The sequence below is a fragment of the Dipodomys merriami genome, unplaced genomic scaffold, assembly GCF_024711535.1.
Source record: "Dipodomys merriami isolate MVZ:Mamm:240054 unplaced genomic scaffold, mDipMer1.0.p SCAF_302, whole genome shotgun sequence".
NCBI classification, from domain to species: domain Eukaryota; kingdom Metazoa; phylum Chordata; class Mammalia; order Rodentia; family Heteromyidae; genus Dipodomys; species Dipodomys merriami.
This window is the reverse complement of record NW_027204516.1, coordinates 125,242-141,263: the sequence shown is the minus strand read 5'-3', so window position 1 is coordinate 141,263 and position 16,022 is coordinate 125,242.

Genomic DNA, 16,022 nt, shown 5'->3' with positions numbered 1-16,022 from the left:
AAAACATAATCATTCTTCCATTCTACTTTCTACAAAGTTGCATGATTACCAAACATGATTTACAATGGGGTTGGCCTCATACTTCATGTTCCATGTAGGAGTCTTGCTTTCTGTATAACACTCCGATAAATCTACATACTGGACTTGGCTTTATTGTTTCAATGTTGCCTTATTTGTAGTCTTCTATATTGTATTGAACCCTTATACTTAAACACAGAACTTCTCTTTCTCCTATTATTGCTATTGTTTCCTTACTGTTAGCTCATGTACACTTGGGAAACAATGAACAGCACATACACTCACAAAAAGAATGTTCTGAAAACCTTCCCATTTAAAATTCACCTTTATTTACAGAGAACTTACAAAATTTGATCTCAATGTACTCATGTATAATGTATGTATAAGCAATATAAATTTCATATTTTCCTTTTACTAAGTTGTCTCTGAGTCCATAGGTGTTCTAGTGTTATTTCAGTGAAGCCAGAAAACATTCATTATACCTCAAGCACCACCATCGATTGTTACTGGAAGTAACTGTTACTGGATTTGGAAACTGACCCCAGGATAGGAATGGAACATAGAGGAATAACAAAGTTCAAGTTACCTTGTGCTTTCCTTTTTACTGTACAAGAAAAGTATCCCAAGGCTTGAAGGAAACTCTGTCCCTGGCTTTTTTGAGTGTGTTCTTTACTCATATAATATTTTTCTGTAAACTTCTAGTTCATGTGTTACAAAAAGAAATAATGTACCATTTGAAGGCCAGCATAGAACAAAAGAAAAAAAAACATTGTTTTAAAAGTGTTCTCCAGCAAAGGAACAAAGACATGGAGGTTTTAAAGTGCCTTACGGATGGATATTTCAATCCTGAGATGATTCTCTTGATGCAGGAGTCAGTTATCAGTTCCTTTGGTCTGGTCCTGAGTTCTCCAGAGCAATAAGGATTCCAAAAAAGCAGGATCCAGTGAGTTTGATCAGCAAAAGGAGCATCTTCTCTGACCAGTACTCCTTTAAGGAGGGTCCCAAAGAAATATCTGGGATTTTTGTTTGCTTGTTCCTTAGTTTGTGCTGGTTCTGGGTCTTGAATCCAGAGGCTGGATCTTGCCCGTGAACAGTTGTCTTTCCTGCCCACCTGCCCCCAAAGCTAGTACACTACTGCTTGAGCCAAAACCCCACTTCTGGTTTTTTGGTGTTCAATTTGCAATAAGAGTTTGACAAACTCTTCTGCCTGGTTTGGGTTTGAATTAAGATACTAAGAAAGCTAAGTGACATCAACTGTATAGACTTCTCTTTTGAAACAAGAAATATTAGATGAATTTTATTGTAAAGCTAATATTTGACAATTTTTAAAGGAAGAGAATATGTCTAGCAAAGAAGCCATAACGTAAATAATTCAGCAAATGTAGGTGCACTGAATCATTTTGAAATTACCTTTTTCTGCTTGAGAAGATTATTGATCTTGTTCTTCCTTTTGGGGAAACTTAAGGTAATATTTGCACTTTTTGTTTGTTGTGGGGCTTGAACTCTGATCCTGGGTGCACTCCCTCACCTCTTCAGCTCAAGTTGAGCACTCTACCGCTTAAGCTACAGCACCACTTCTGGGTTTCTGGTGGTTAATTGAAGATAAGTGTCTCATGGACATTCTTGACCAGGCTATCTTTGAACCGCAATCCTCAGGATTCCTGAATAGCTAGGATTACAGGCATAAACCACCAACGACCAGCTCATATTTGCGTTTATGTGTGCTGAATGACACTATGTAAACAAATAATGGAAATTTGAATCAAATGATGGCATTGCAGCTTTTCAGAAAATTTGAGGTAACAATAAATATGTCCTCCTTGTCCATGTGGTTTCATTAATAACTCATCAGTTATGGGACCCTTAAATGATCATTCTCTTCCATCTGTGTAGGTATTTAGTATCAGGAAATGTTCATAGAGAAACATAGAAAGACTAAGATTTTTAGAAAGCGAAGAAGATAAAGTAAGAAAAAATAGCACAGAAGGAGATACATTTATTAAGAGGTAGCGTAAGAGATTTAGAATGTTAAAGGTAATGAGGAATAAGGCTAGTTGATAACTATTTGTTCAATATCCAAAAATGGTTCTCTAAAACAGTTTCTGGTATACCTTACTTATTACCACTTATTACTTAACTCTGGAATTATTCCTTCTCTTCTTTCACAACTGATAATTTGCCTCTGCTGTTTTGGTGAAATGAATGACCAAAAATATTTCCAAATCTCACTTAGACTACACTTCTCATTGTGATTAGCAGTGACAATTCAAAAACCTGGAATCTTTGAATTTCCAGAATTAATCTTCACCTGACATCTAAGTATATTCAAGACATTAATTGCTGTGACCTAATGAACAAAACTTTTTTTTCAACACAATATCCTAATATAAGTAAAGTTCATGAATTAGGGACTATTGTCAGGTGTCAGTAGGCATGAGCAATAATATATTCCAAGTATGGGTTCTTTATTTTGCATTTACTAATTAAATGTTTTTTGGTTTGGTTTTGCTTTGGGATTTTTTTTTGTTTTTTTTTGCTCAAGGCTATCACTGTACCACTTGAGGCACAGCACCACTTCCAATGTTTTTCTGTTTATGTGGTACTGAGGAATTGAACTCATGGTTTCATGCATGCTAGGCAATCACCGTATCATGAAGCCACATTCCCAGAGCCCTGAATGACTTTCTTAAGTTGACATCACATTTTCATTCAGTAACTATGTACCATAGTATTGTCCAGGTGATAGAAAATAATGTAGAAAAGAATACAATAAAATAAATCCAGTAAGGCAAGATGGACAATGAATAACCCTCACAGTCTCTCAATGGCACAGAGGGTTTACCTCATGGAGATCAACACGCTGAATGAGACAGCTCCTGACCCACAGCCTACCTCCAGAATGAGTGAGCCATCTTGGGTTCCAGCCACCTGGGGACGTTGTGCCACCTCCTACAGCACCCATTCAACCAGTTCCTGAGAGAAAGAGAGAGAGAGAAATCAGAATTACACTTAAATCGGGTGCCAGTGGCATAAAACTCTAATCCTAACTACACAGGAGGCTGAGATATGAGGATCATGGTTCATAGACAGCCCAGGCAGGAACATCTGTGAGAATCTTATCTCCAAAGAACCACCAGAAAACTGGAAGTGGCACTGTGATCTCAAGGGATAGAGCGCTAGCGTTGAGCTGAGGAGCTCGGGAACAGTGCCCAAACCTAGATTTCAAACGACTGAAAAGAAGTGGACTTCTCACCACAAGAAGTGGACTGAACAGCACCCATTGTCCTAGGGAGCATGGTAGAGAAGTCAGGCCGAGCTTCCTGTGAATTTGAGGTCATAAGTAGGTCACCTGGCTTCTCTGTGCCTCGGTTTCCCCAGCTGCAAAATTGAACAAAGTGAAATATCCCCTTCCTCATTGGGATAGGGTAATAATGAAAGAGCCATGTTTCGGTTCATAATCCCACACCTGTTGCACTATTAATAACAAGCCCCACCTGAGCCCTTTCTGGTATCTTCCTGTCATATGCTCACAGAATTGCCAAAACCTTATCTAAAGGTCGCTCCCTCTCTGCCTAGCCATTCCACAGAGATCTCTCTGTATAAATCCCTTGTTGCCTCACAACTGTCCTGTGAGGAGACAGGTCCAATGATTGAGGCCCTACAAAGAGCATCACGTGTGGTCAAGAATCTGTTGCTGTGGACTGAGTTTGGGATAATCCATCTACACCTATGACTGAGCATGACACCACATGTCTATCATCCCAATTAGAGAGGACCAGGCCTGGTGGAGCATATCTTTCACAGGAGGACCGTGATCCAGCCCAGCCTGATCATATTTAGTTTCTATCTCAGAAATGCTCAAGACAGAAAGGTGGCTCATCAGAGCCAGGGAGAGGAAACACCCAAAGGGGTCATGGTGCCTCCAGAGGGGTGTTTGACCCAAGGTAGGTTGGTGTTGGGGCAGCCACTCACCTGTGCTGCTGGGAGAAGCTGTTCGCAACTGCTCCAATTGGGGCAGCAGAGATGGTGGCAGCATCGCGGACACATGGGCCCAGAGCAGAAGACTAGGGGCAGGGACCAGGTCTGGGATTTAGGCCGGCTGGCAGCTAGACATTGATTGAGGTTTGAAACCTGGCACTGCGTGAAGGGAGGGGAGGGGTCAGGTGGGGTGGGAGCATCAATTTTCTACTATACTCCAAAGTCACCTCAAGTCTCTTCCTCAGGACTCAGCCAATCAGTCAAGGTGATCATCTGAACCTGTGAGCAACTAAGGAGTATGGCCATTCCCAGAATCTGACATTTATCCCCAGGGTGGTCCACTATAGTCATAAATTCATAATTTAAACATATGTTGACATACATGTTTGGACAGCATCTTGTGTTCAGTGCAATTATTCTCCTTTTTTTGTCTCTAATTCATGGAGGTATTGTGTATTTTAATAAATATGGTGTCAAGTATAACTGTGCTGACATAGATGATAACCTGTTCTGATAGTTACAGGGTTGTCTATCATATTCTCCATCATATTTGTGACGAAGGACTTTCAAAGGAGAGGATAAAAGGCAGAACGACTGGCTTCTGACATCAGGATGAATCTTTTGTCACTGCTGGGATTTTAGCTCAAGTCTGGGTAACTCTGTTGCACTGTGGGAGAAGGGGAAGCTCACCATCTTTGAAGAGTAGAATGTCAGGTCTGGTGCAGGGCCTGATTTGAAGCCCCAGCACTGGACAAAATAACAAGCCCACCTTTTTAAAACATAGGCTTTCTCTTTAACTGCAGGTGTGGTATGCATCTTGCATTCAGTGTAGTTATTCTTTCTATTTTGTGTCTTTTTCAAGGATGTATTTTGTATTTTATTGCATATGGGGTGACAGATATAACTGTGCTGACATGGATGACAACCTATTCCCATGGCTAAGAGTTGCCTGTATAGCATTCTCCATCCTCAATGAGACCCAGGACATTCACAGGACAGGAAAACCTGTGCCACATTAGGCTTCTCACATCAGAATGAATCTTTTGGTAGTGCAGGAATTTGAACTCAAAGCCTAGCAGGCCCAATTGGTGAATGTGTCATGGTGAGCTCACCAGGCTTTGAGCCACTAAGGAACTAAGCCATTCCTGGGACCTGAGATGGAGCCCTGGTGGGGGCCAATATAGTCATAAATTCATAATTAAATAGAGGATCTATATTTCCAAACATGGGTGGGTGGCATCTTGCGTTTGGTGTAGTCATTCTCTTTGTTTTGTGTGTTATTCATTGATGTATTTTGTATTTCCTTGAGTATAGGATGACAAATATAACTGCGGTGAACTGGATGACAACCTATTCCCATGAGTATAGAGTTGCATATACATTCTCCTTCCTGGCTGAGCCCCAGAACTTGCACAGTACAGGAAAACAGGTGCAACGAATGGCTTCTCACATCAGGTGAATTTTTGGCGGTGCTGGGATTCGAACTTTGGGCCTAGGAGGCCCAACTGCCCAATGGGTCCATGTGATGACACCAGACTGTGAGCCACTAAGGTACTGGGCCTTTCCCAGGAACTGAGATCGAGCCCCAGGGAAGCCAAAATAGTCCTCAATGATCATTGAAACATGGGATGTATATTCACATCCGTGTGTGGACTGCATCGTGCATTGAGTGTAGTTATTCTCTTTATTTTGTATGTTATTCATGGGTGTATTGTGTATTTTCCTGAGTATATGATGACAGGAATAACTGGGCTGACATGGATAACAACTTATTCCCATGGCCACAGGGTGGCCCATGCTTTCTCCGACCTAACTGAGATCCAGGACTTGCACAGGACAGAAAACAGGTGCAACGATTGACTTCTGACATCAAGATGAATTTTTTGGCAGGGTGGGGAATCTGAATTCTGGACCTAGCAGGACCAAGCGGTGAATGGGGTCATATGAGCACACCAGCCTTTGAGCCACGAAGGAGCTAGGCCGTTCCAAGGACCTGCGATTGAGCCTCCGCCCCCGAGGGGACAGCGGGGAGCACAACAGTCATCCATTCATAAGGTGAAGGTAATATGGAAATAAGTACACATTAAAATAGAGTAGGAGAGATGGTAACCTGTGTTGGAATCCAATCTGCGTGACTCCCGATTCTTGGATATTTCCTGATGCCTCCATTTCATACTGTGATGATTATTGTCATGCTTCATCAACTGTTCTTTACAAATAATCGATACCCCATGAGTGGTGCCTATCATTTCCTACTTGCATCATGCACAAACTACTCATTCAAGGATGAGATCAATCACATTCCATGACTCATCCCAGGTCCAGAAATGAGTATCTCAGGATCTGCTGCCATTTCTTCTCCATAGAGGGGCTGAATTCAAGCCTCAGGCCTGGAAAAGATATTCCTTATGTATATATATACATATTTTAGTCCATTCATGGGCCTGAACTCTCGGCCTGGGCACTGACCTTCAGCTCTACACCTCAAGGCTAGCGCTGTATCACTTGAGCCACGGCGCCACTGCTGGCTTTTTTTCTCTGCTTATGTGGTGCTGAAGAATCGAGCCCAGGACCTCATCCATGCAAGGCAAGCGCCTTACCATTGAGCCACCATCCGAGCCCTCTTTATATATATTTTAAAGATAGGATTTATATTTCCATACAGATGTTCAGTCTATATTGTGTTTGGTGTGGTTATTTATTTTATTTCTTGTTTCATTCATTTATTTAGAATTTATTTTATTGACTCTGATGACACCTATACCATTTATTACATTGTTTACATCCTGTCACATACCATCCAGATGTAAGATGTGTTCTCCATCATGCCTGGCAGTGCCAGGATCTGAACTTAGTGCCTAGCAGGCCCAATTCATGATTGGGTGAGTTTGAGCATGGCAGCCTCTAGCCAATGAAGATGTCAGGTGATCCCCAGACACTGAGATCGACCCCCAGGTTTGGCCAAAACAGTGATACATGGATAGGCAGACAGAGGTATACAGAGGTATACAAATATACATATATACATATATACATATATATATATATATATGTAAAGAGTTCCATAGTCATCTATGATAGAATAACACCTACTATGTTCCTACCAACTCTTAGGTATTTATTATACCCCAATTGAAGAAATATTATTCTTTTCATGCTTAATAAACTATTAATTATGCTCAATCAGCATTCTAGGATTATTGCATCCAATTTTAGTGTAGATCGATGTATAAAATACTCTTTCAATCAGTATTCCTATGAATAGGAATAGGAATGAGTCCCTTGTATTCTCCTGTGATTGATGTCAGGAATGCGATTTGAACCCAGGGCCTATGTTGAAAAATTAGACTATGGCTTCACTGATAGCCCACCAGCCACAAGCAATGGCAGCTCAAGTCCATATTGCAGCTTTGTCATTCAGACACAGGATGGTCACTGTCCAAAGAAAAAAATCGTAAAACCCCAGCTCTCTGCAGGTCACCACTTTTTGTGTTTTCCAATGATTTTTTCTTCCTGAAAGACCTTTGGGCCCAGGATCCCAGGATGGGCTATGGAAACAGAGACTGCACACCAGCAAAGGGAGATCCAACCTGAAGTAGAATTTCCACTAAATAGTTCAAACCCCATGCTTGGTCAAAAAAAACCAATTTATATATAAATTAATTATTTCACTAAATTAAAAAAATAAAGCTCTCTGGTTTGGAATTTCTGCCAGTTTTCTTTTCTAGCCTGCGATTTTAACTCAGGGTCTTGGTAAATCTGTAGCAATGTGAGCGAAGAGTTGCCATTACTTGAGTTCAAACCCCGTGCCAACCAAAAATGAAAAACTAAGTCACTGACCTCGGCAGGGGGAGGTAATTGTGGAGATGTGAGGGAAGGGATGGTAGGGGAAAAACACAGGAGGAATAAACAATGCTCAATAAGAAATGTACTCATTACCTTGCTCCTGGAACTCTAACCCCTCTGTAGAGCATTTTTACAATAAAAAATATACACAAAAAAGAGAAACAATATGGTTTTCAGAGAAGCACTTTGGAGATAAGGGAAGGACGTTTGAATAGCTGTACAAAACTCTACACTGCTTTTTTTAAATGTCCAGTATGGAACTGAATAAACATAACTGCTTCCATCAAAAAAATTAAGTTACTCTCTTGGAACTAGGGTCAGTATTTCTGCCTTTGCTAGTTTTTGAGCTCACCATCCAGGTAACTCTTTTGCAACATGGGTGAATGCGAAGCTCACTGTCCTTGAGGAAAAGAAATTCAGGCTAGTGTTCTCAGGGCCTGAATGAAGGTCCTGCAATGGAAGAAATATTTCTATACATGTGTAATACATGATATATACATATATATGCATGTTAATTTCATATTATGAATTTTATTATTGATTTTATATTGTATTTTCTTTGATTCATTTATTCATTATGGTATTTAGTATTATTATACACATAATATTATATTTTGCACATCTATTATAAAATTATACATAATAATTTAGGGCATTGACCCATTTTAATTAACGTTTTATTAAGTGTTGAAACATGATACATAATTGAATGGAAGCATTTGTCCCAGTCTTCACATATTTAATGTCCATCCCAAGTATGAGCTTTGAGTTCAAGCCCAAGTCTGGCAAAAAAATTGAGCCTGGTGAGATATATTATTCTGGAACTTCTGGAGGCTCACCCCTGTAATCTACTCAGGAGGATGAGATCCGAAGATTCCAACTGCAAGCAGGAAAGTCAATATGAGACACTTTTCTCCAATTAAACACCCCAAAAGCCAGAAGTAGAGCTGTGGTTCAAGTAGAAGAGTGCTAGCATGGAGCACAAAACCTCAAGGATAGGATAGCATCCAGGCCCTGAATTCAAACCCCAGGACTGGCACACACACACACACACACACACACACACGCAAACACAAACACACACACACACACAAACAAACACACACACACCAATATAGAGCATTTGCCAGTCAGCCTGCACAAGTTCCATCTCTAGCAACTCAATATTAAAAAAAAAAAAGATGGAGAAGGGAAGGAAAGATTTGCTCCAGGAAGTGATATAGCTAGTGCCAAAATTCCACAGTAGTTCTAATATGTGGGTACAAGACAGAGAGCCTCAGGCAGAAGGTATAGCATGGGCAAAGATCCTGAGATGTGCTGTAGATCAGGTGGTGTGAGTGGTATGAAGGTTTTATGGCTTCAGAAATGTCTGGCAGGAAATTCAAGGCTGGGTCAACGTTGACTTGAGTCATAGGGCATAAGATGGGGTCCTAGAATGGTGCCCAGGGGGAAGCTTAGCTTGGCTTTTCGCCAGGGACCCAAAGCCATTTCCTGTGGTTGGAAACCTGTTTTCCCAGCTCCTGACCCTCAGGCCTCCTTTGCATGGAGGAGTCAGGGCAAATGCAGGGAAGAACTCTTGCTTTAGAAAAGCTTCTAGCCCAATGCCACCAGTGGCTCAACCCCTGTAAATCCTAACTACTCAGGAGACTGAGATAAAGATCGAGGGTCATGCCAGCTCTGGAGAGGAAAGTTAATGAGACTCTTCTTGCCGATTAACTACCAAAATCCAGAAATAGAGATGTGGCACAAATGGTAAAGTGGTAACCTTGAAGGAAAAAAGAGACCAGAGCCAAGACCCTGAGTTCAAACCCCAATACTAGCACAGGAAAATTAAAGAAAAGCTTTCAGGAGCTCCTAGTCCACTGTGGTGTAAGGCCAGATCACCAGGCACAGGTGGCTCAGCCTGTCCTCCTAGCTCCTCAGGAGGCTGAGATGTGAGGATCACGTTTCAAAGCCAGCCCAGGCAGGAAAGTCTGGGAGACTCAGATATCCAAGGAACCTACAGAAAACCCGAAGTTGCTCTGTGGCTCAAGTGGTAAGGTGAAGAGCTGGGGGACAGCACCCAGGCCCAAAGTTCAAGCCCCATGAACAACACCTGGCTTGCTTAGACCTTACTCTGTAGCTCTAGGCAGAGTTCTTTCCAGTGGGTTCCTGAGGGTCTCCTAATGTCTAAGTGTCCTACAAGTCTTGATAGCAGCCTGTTTGGAGGACATTGCCTACAGAGCATGACACAGTAGCAGAGAAGTATCCAGCCGTGGGGCATGAAGATCATCAGAATGGCATCTGTCATGGGTGCAATGTGGATGAGAGCAGTAAATCACTATCTCAGACCACAGTTCTGGGCCAGGAGGGGCAGGAGCTGTAAGATGTCACACCAGATAATGCCAATCACATGAGTATCACAAGAGTGCTAATTTATCACTCAGACCTTGGGCAGGTGTTGAGTTGTGATCATGAAAGTTTTGTAGGCTCAGGAATGCACAGCCAACTGGCTGCTGCTTGTAGCAGTCACTATCCTAGGAGTCCGAGGGCTCATTGCCCTGCTTTCCTTATCAGTGCTTGGGGAAGAGGAGCAGATGAAGGTCTGGAATCATGGGCTGACTACCAAAGAGCAACCCTAGTGTCCTTCACTTGATCCTGTAGCCCCATGTTGAGATCGAGGGGCAGGTTCCATAGAACTTACTGCCATGGCCCAAACCCCTCAGCCCAAGAAGGACTTAGGGAGAAACCACTTGATCTGGCTTGAGAGTTTACTGTGACTATGACTCAGGACTGCCCTCCAATTGTAGCTCAGCTCATCCAGGGCAAAACTAATGCCCCAGAACATTGAGGTACTGGCTATACCAGTCTCTCATCCCCCAATTCCCTGGTCCTGGAATCTAAATTATATGCCTCTGTATTCTGGGAATCCAGAATTGTCTAGAAGTACCTGAGAGGCCCAGCTGTTGCCAGAAGATATATTTGCCTACAATAAGGTATGTTGACATTTCCTAGACATCGAACAATACATCCAAGCCACCTTGGCCTCACCTCTCATGTAGCCCCATATTATCCTTGTTTGGGGAGGCTTCAGTCTGCTATCAAGGTCGAGTTGGCCAGAGCCACTGGCAACCACCCTTCCCCCACACCACTGCCAGCCTGCTGGGAGTGGGAAATGCAGCCAGGGTCCCAGCTGAGAAAAAGACAGGACAGAGCATGAGTCACCCTGGCCCCCAGAGGCAGGAGAGAACATATGCCAGCCAGCCGTGAGGACCCAAAATCCCCTGGATGAGGACAAAGATATGGACAGCCAGACTTGTGTCCCAAGGAAAAGATGGAATATGCAGGTCTCTGGCAATTTGGGACTCATTGTAGACCATGATAGGGGACTAAAGACAAGGTTGCTATTGAGGAAGGGCTCCATCCAAGGTTAGGAAGAGGCAGACAAGCACCCAGGAAGTGGGTAGAGAATGATCAGGGAAAAATACACACACATAGAAACACACACACACACACACACACACACACACACACACACACACACACACACACACAAACACACACATGGGTAGCCCCAGGACTCAGCAGTCCCTGAGAAACTGAACATCCCAAACTCCAAGAAGATGGCACTACCATCATCAGGCCAAATGTTGACAAAATTCAGAGCCTCTCACACATCTGGAATGGCTCATAAAACAGCATGGCATTTCCTACTGTACACCCCACGATGAAGAAAACTCAGCCACAGCATTTTGGTTGTCAGTCATGGGGTTTGAACTGCGTGCCTGCGTGCTATCCCTCAGCTCTTCAGTTGAAGGTGTGCGTTCTACCACTATAGCCATAGCACCAATTCCAGTTTTCTAGTGCTTCCCTTGAGTTAACATCTCACAGACTTTCCTACCCAAGCTGGCTTTGAACTGTGATCCTCAGATCTCAGCCTCCTGAGTATATAGGATGACAGTTGTGAGACACTGGCAGTGCCCGGTTTCAGCCACCTTCTTACAACCAGGGGAAATCCAAAATGTCAGGCCATAAAGCACATGCAAACCTTCACTTTCAGACTTTGAAACTAGTATCCAAAGCCATTCTTCCTTTGTTGGAGAGAATATAATCGACACTGCCCTCCAACCCTACTCCCATTCTCCCACTCCCTGCCTAAGATAGGCCACAACCTCTGGAGTTCTTGGTAAGACAACGCCCAGCCTGCTGTAACTTTACACTTGGGCAAACGTGGGGAGTTCTTAGAAATGGCTGTACACTGAGGCCAGAACCTGGTGTCCCAACAACAGCAACCCCACTCCTTCACCATCTCTGGCAAACAAGGGGTGTCTTTCTTTCTTGTTTTTTTGGATGAGGGGCTTGAACTCAGGGCTTGGGTACTGTCCTAGATGATGAATTTGCTCAAAGCCAGTGCTCTACCACTTGAGTCATGGCACCATTTCAAGTTGGAGATTGGAGATGAGAATCTCATCAGAATTTCCTCCTTGTGCGGGGAAACAAGACCCTCTGGATCTCAGCCAGGATGAAAGGCATGAGCCATCAGTGCTTGGCCTATGATGTCTCATTCTTTACAATTTCCATCTAGTCTTCCTCTAGACACTACCACCTAGACTCTCCTCTACCTCCCTCAGGGACAGCAAAGGGAGGCTCAGAATCTGGGAAGGACCATGGGCATAAAAGGGGCCCTATCACATCACTAACCCTTTCTAAGCTCCCATCCACTTCCTCTGGATGGCCTGGATGTCTGGCGAGATCAGACCTACTAGGACTTCTTAGGCCTGCCCTGTATCACACCCCCCCCCCGTCACACCCAACCGGTATCTGAGAATTTCTGGGGCCAGCTGCTCCATGTCCCAGTGGAAGACGTTGGAAAGTTGCTGATAACTGGGTCCAGGGGTGCCCAGGGCAGAAAGAGTGTCCAGATCCCCTCTGTCAAAGAAGGAGACACAAAGCATGAATGGATCTACTAAGTGCTACAGTGCACACCATCCACCTGTCACCCAGGTCCCTTGGAGTGAAGTTTTACCTTGACAGAGCTGGGGCTTGAACTCAGGGTCCAGGCGCTGTCCCTGAGCTTCTTTTGCTTGATGTGAGCACTCTTCCACCAGAGCCACAGTACCACTTCTGGCTTTTTCTGTGTATGTGGGACCTAGGAATCGAACCCAGGGTTTCCTGTGTGCTAGGTGAGCCCACTACTGCTAAGACAAAATCCCAATATTGGATGGCTGTTCTTCTGTGACCCCTTAGGCCTGACTCGGGACAGTCTGGCACATCTTTACCGAGTATCTAACCAGCAGCCTTGTCTGGAAAAGAACACGCTCTGCTATGTTGTCCTTTATCTATGGCATCTTTTCTCTCTGTGCTTCCTGTCCCATCCTCCTTCTTAAGCAAGACCTCCTTTCAAGTGCTGCCTCTAAAAAGCCCTCTCTAATCACCTTGGCAGAGGGGGATCTTCTCCACTCTGCAGGCTTTTGGCTTTGTCATGCTCTGCCTCAAGCTGGTGAGGTTGAGAGCGGACAAAGGCGAAGGCCTTGCTTTCACCACCCAATTTCTGAAGGCTCTGATACACTACCCAGGGATCAGTGCGGAATCACACTCTGTGAGAGGGCACTTGAGGCCCAGGCAGTCTAGGGGCAACAAATGGGGCCATTTCTTGTGTGGGTTTTTTTAAAATTTAATTTAATTTTATTTGTGAACATACTGTACAGAGGGGTTACAATTGCATGGGAAGGATAATGCGTACATTTCTTACCAAGCATTGCAGCCTCCTCCTTTATTTACCCTTCACATCACTTCCCAGCCTCCTCCCTCCCCCCCAATCCCAATCCTTCTCCTGCCCCCCTCCCCCCCCTGCACCGACGTTGTAAAGCTCGTTTTGGACATGACAACTTGTACTTCTCATTGTTGCAACATGTCCGCCTGTATCCTTAAAAAACTGGTTTTTCCCCATCTCCTCCACAAGTTATACTGACATCAAATATAGTGAAAGCAGGGGTTATACTGTGGGGGAGGGACATACAAAGCAACAAAGAGATAATCTTATAAATGCGTTAGAAACACATGCATGAAAGAAATAAAACATTAAATTACATATCTAAGGGTTCATTTTCCTGACATCACATTATCTGACCTTTTCTGCTTGACTCATACATATACTAGATATTGCAAATAAGGGAAATCATGGGACCTATGTTTCTTTGGGCCTGGCTTACTTCACTTAATATAATTTTTTCCATTTCCTAACAAATGGGGCAATGTCATTCTTTCTGATGGAGGCATAGAATTCCATTGTGTATATATACCACATTTTCTTGATCCATTCATCTACTGAGGGGCATCTGGGTTGGTTCCAGATCTTAGTCTTGTGTGGGTTTGAACTGAGGATCTGGGAGCTGTCTCTCTGAGTTTTCATGTTCAAGGCTGCTACTCTACCACTTGAACCACAGCTCCACGTCTGGATTTTTGGTGGTACCATGCATAGAAGTCTTATAACCTTGCCAGCTTATGGCTGGCTTCGATCTTTGATTCTCAGATCTCTGCCTACTGAGGAGCCAGGATGTCAAGTGTGAGCCTGAGCCAGACAGGCTCCAGAACCTTTCCTTTGAGCTTCTGTTTATCTCATGTCAACTAACAAGCCCTAGTTAAAATAGTCATTTATAGAGGATCATGTTCCTCTCCTAGGTCAGTTAACCCAAGGAGATAAAATATCTTTGGAAAAGGCTAGTCAGAGTTGGCCTAGGTGAGTGAGTGTGTGTGTGTGTGTGTGTGTGTGTGTGTGTGTGTGTGTGTGTGTATGAGTTTCAGGGATACCTACCCCCATCTTTCTGGTGCTTCTTTCACCCAGAGGTGAGTACCTCCAGGATCCCCACCCCAAGAAAGGTGGGTAGGGGAGGGTACTTAAGGTCACATCAAGTGGGATGATCTGAATTCTATCCTGCAACTGAAGCCAGGAGAGATAGTAGAGAGAAGGAGAGATTTAGAGGAACATCAAGGGAAGCCCCTTACCTTTGGCTACAAGTACCAGAGAAAAAATGTATCCTTCCTTTTTGGTAGTAAGAAAACAAATGTCCACTATTCATTTTTTTTTGTGAGTCCCAGGTCTTGGATTCAGGGACTCGGTTTCATCCCTGAGCTTCTTTTACTCAAGGCTGAGGCTCTATAACTTGATCCACAGCACCAAAACTGGCTTTTTTCAGGGTGGGGTGAAGGAGGTCGTTTATGGGAGATAAGAATCTCGCAGACCTTCCTGCCTGGGCTGGCTCTGAGTCACAACCATCAGAACTCAGCCTCCGGAATAGGCCGGATGACAGGCGACAGCCACTGGCACCTTGTTGGGTCTTTGTCCGAACAAAAGACGGACGGACGGGGTCCGAGGAAAGGAAAGGTAAGTGCGGCACTCACCTGTTCCCCAGCCTCCCTCAGCCCAGGAGACAATCAGACACAGCGGGGAGCCAAATCCAGCAGGTAAAAAACTCGTTTATTAACAGAGAGCAGCCCCTTTTAAAGACATAAAGGGCTGGTGGCATGGTAAGGGAGGAAGAGGAACCAATCACTGTCAAGGTCACACCCTATCATTCACCTGATCCTTCACGGGCTGGTTAGGCACTGATCGGCAGGTCAATTGGGCTCTGCCCACTCTACTCTCTCCCAGCGCCATCTTGGCTGCCCATGTGCTGTACAGTAAATTAGGCTCTGCCCACACAACCGCCTCTCAGCGCCATCCTTGCTGCCCATGTGCTCCACAGTACCTGACTGCCACCATCCATTCATAGTCCCCTAGATCCAGTGCTGGGTTACCTGCACTGCATCCTCCTTTTTGTGAGTTGGAAGCAGAACTGTGTGGGTTTGATTCTTCAACCGCCTACCTACCTTTGAGCATTGTTCTGGCTCAGTCTGATGCCGGCTTCCTCCATATCCACAGCAATGACTTCACGCTGTCATAGAACAAATGTCCCCCAGGAGGTGTCAGACCTGGGGTCTTTCCTCTGCACACTGACTCTACTCCCTGAAATGACACACTGCAGCAACATGAAGTAGACAGAGTGAATTCAGTTTCTTATAATCAGGGTCTGGCCAGATAGGTGACAGTGAGGATCAGAGGCTCAGGATAGTGCTGTGCATTTGGACAATGCGATGCCTCCTCATCCACTTTGCTTTAACTGTCTTAGCAGAGGGTAGTGGGGAAAGACTCACCAGACAGA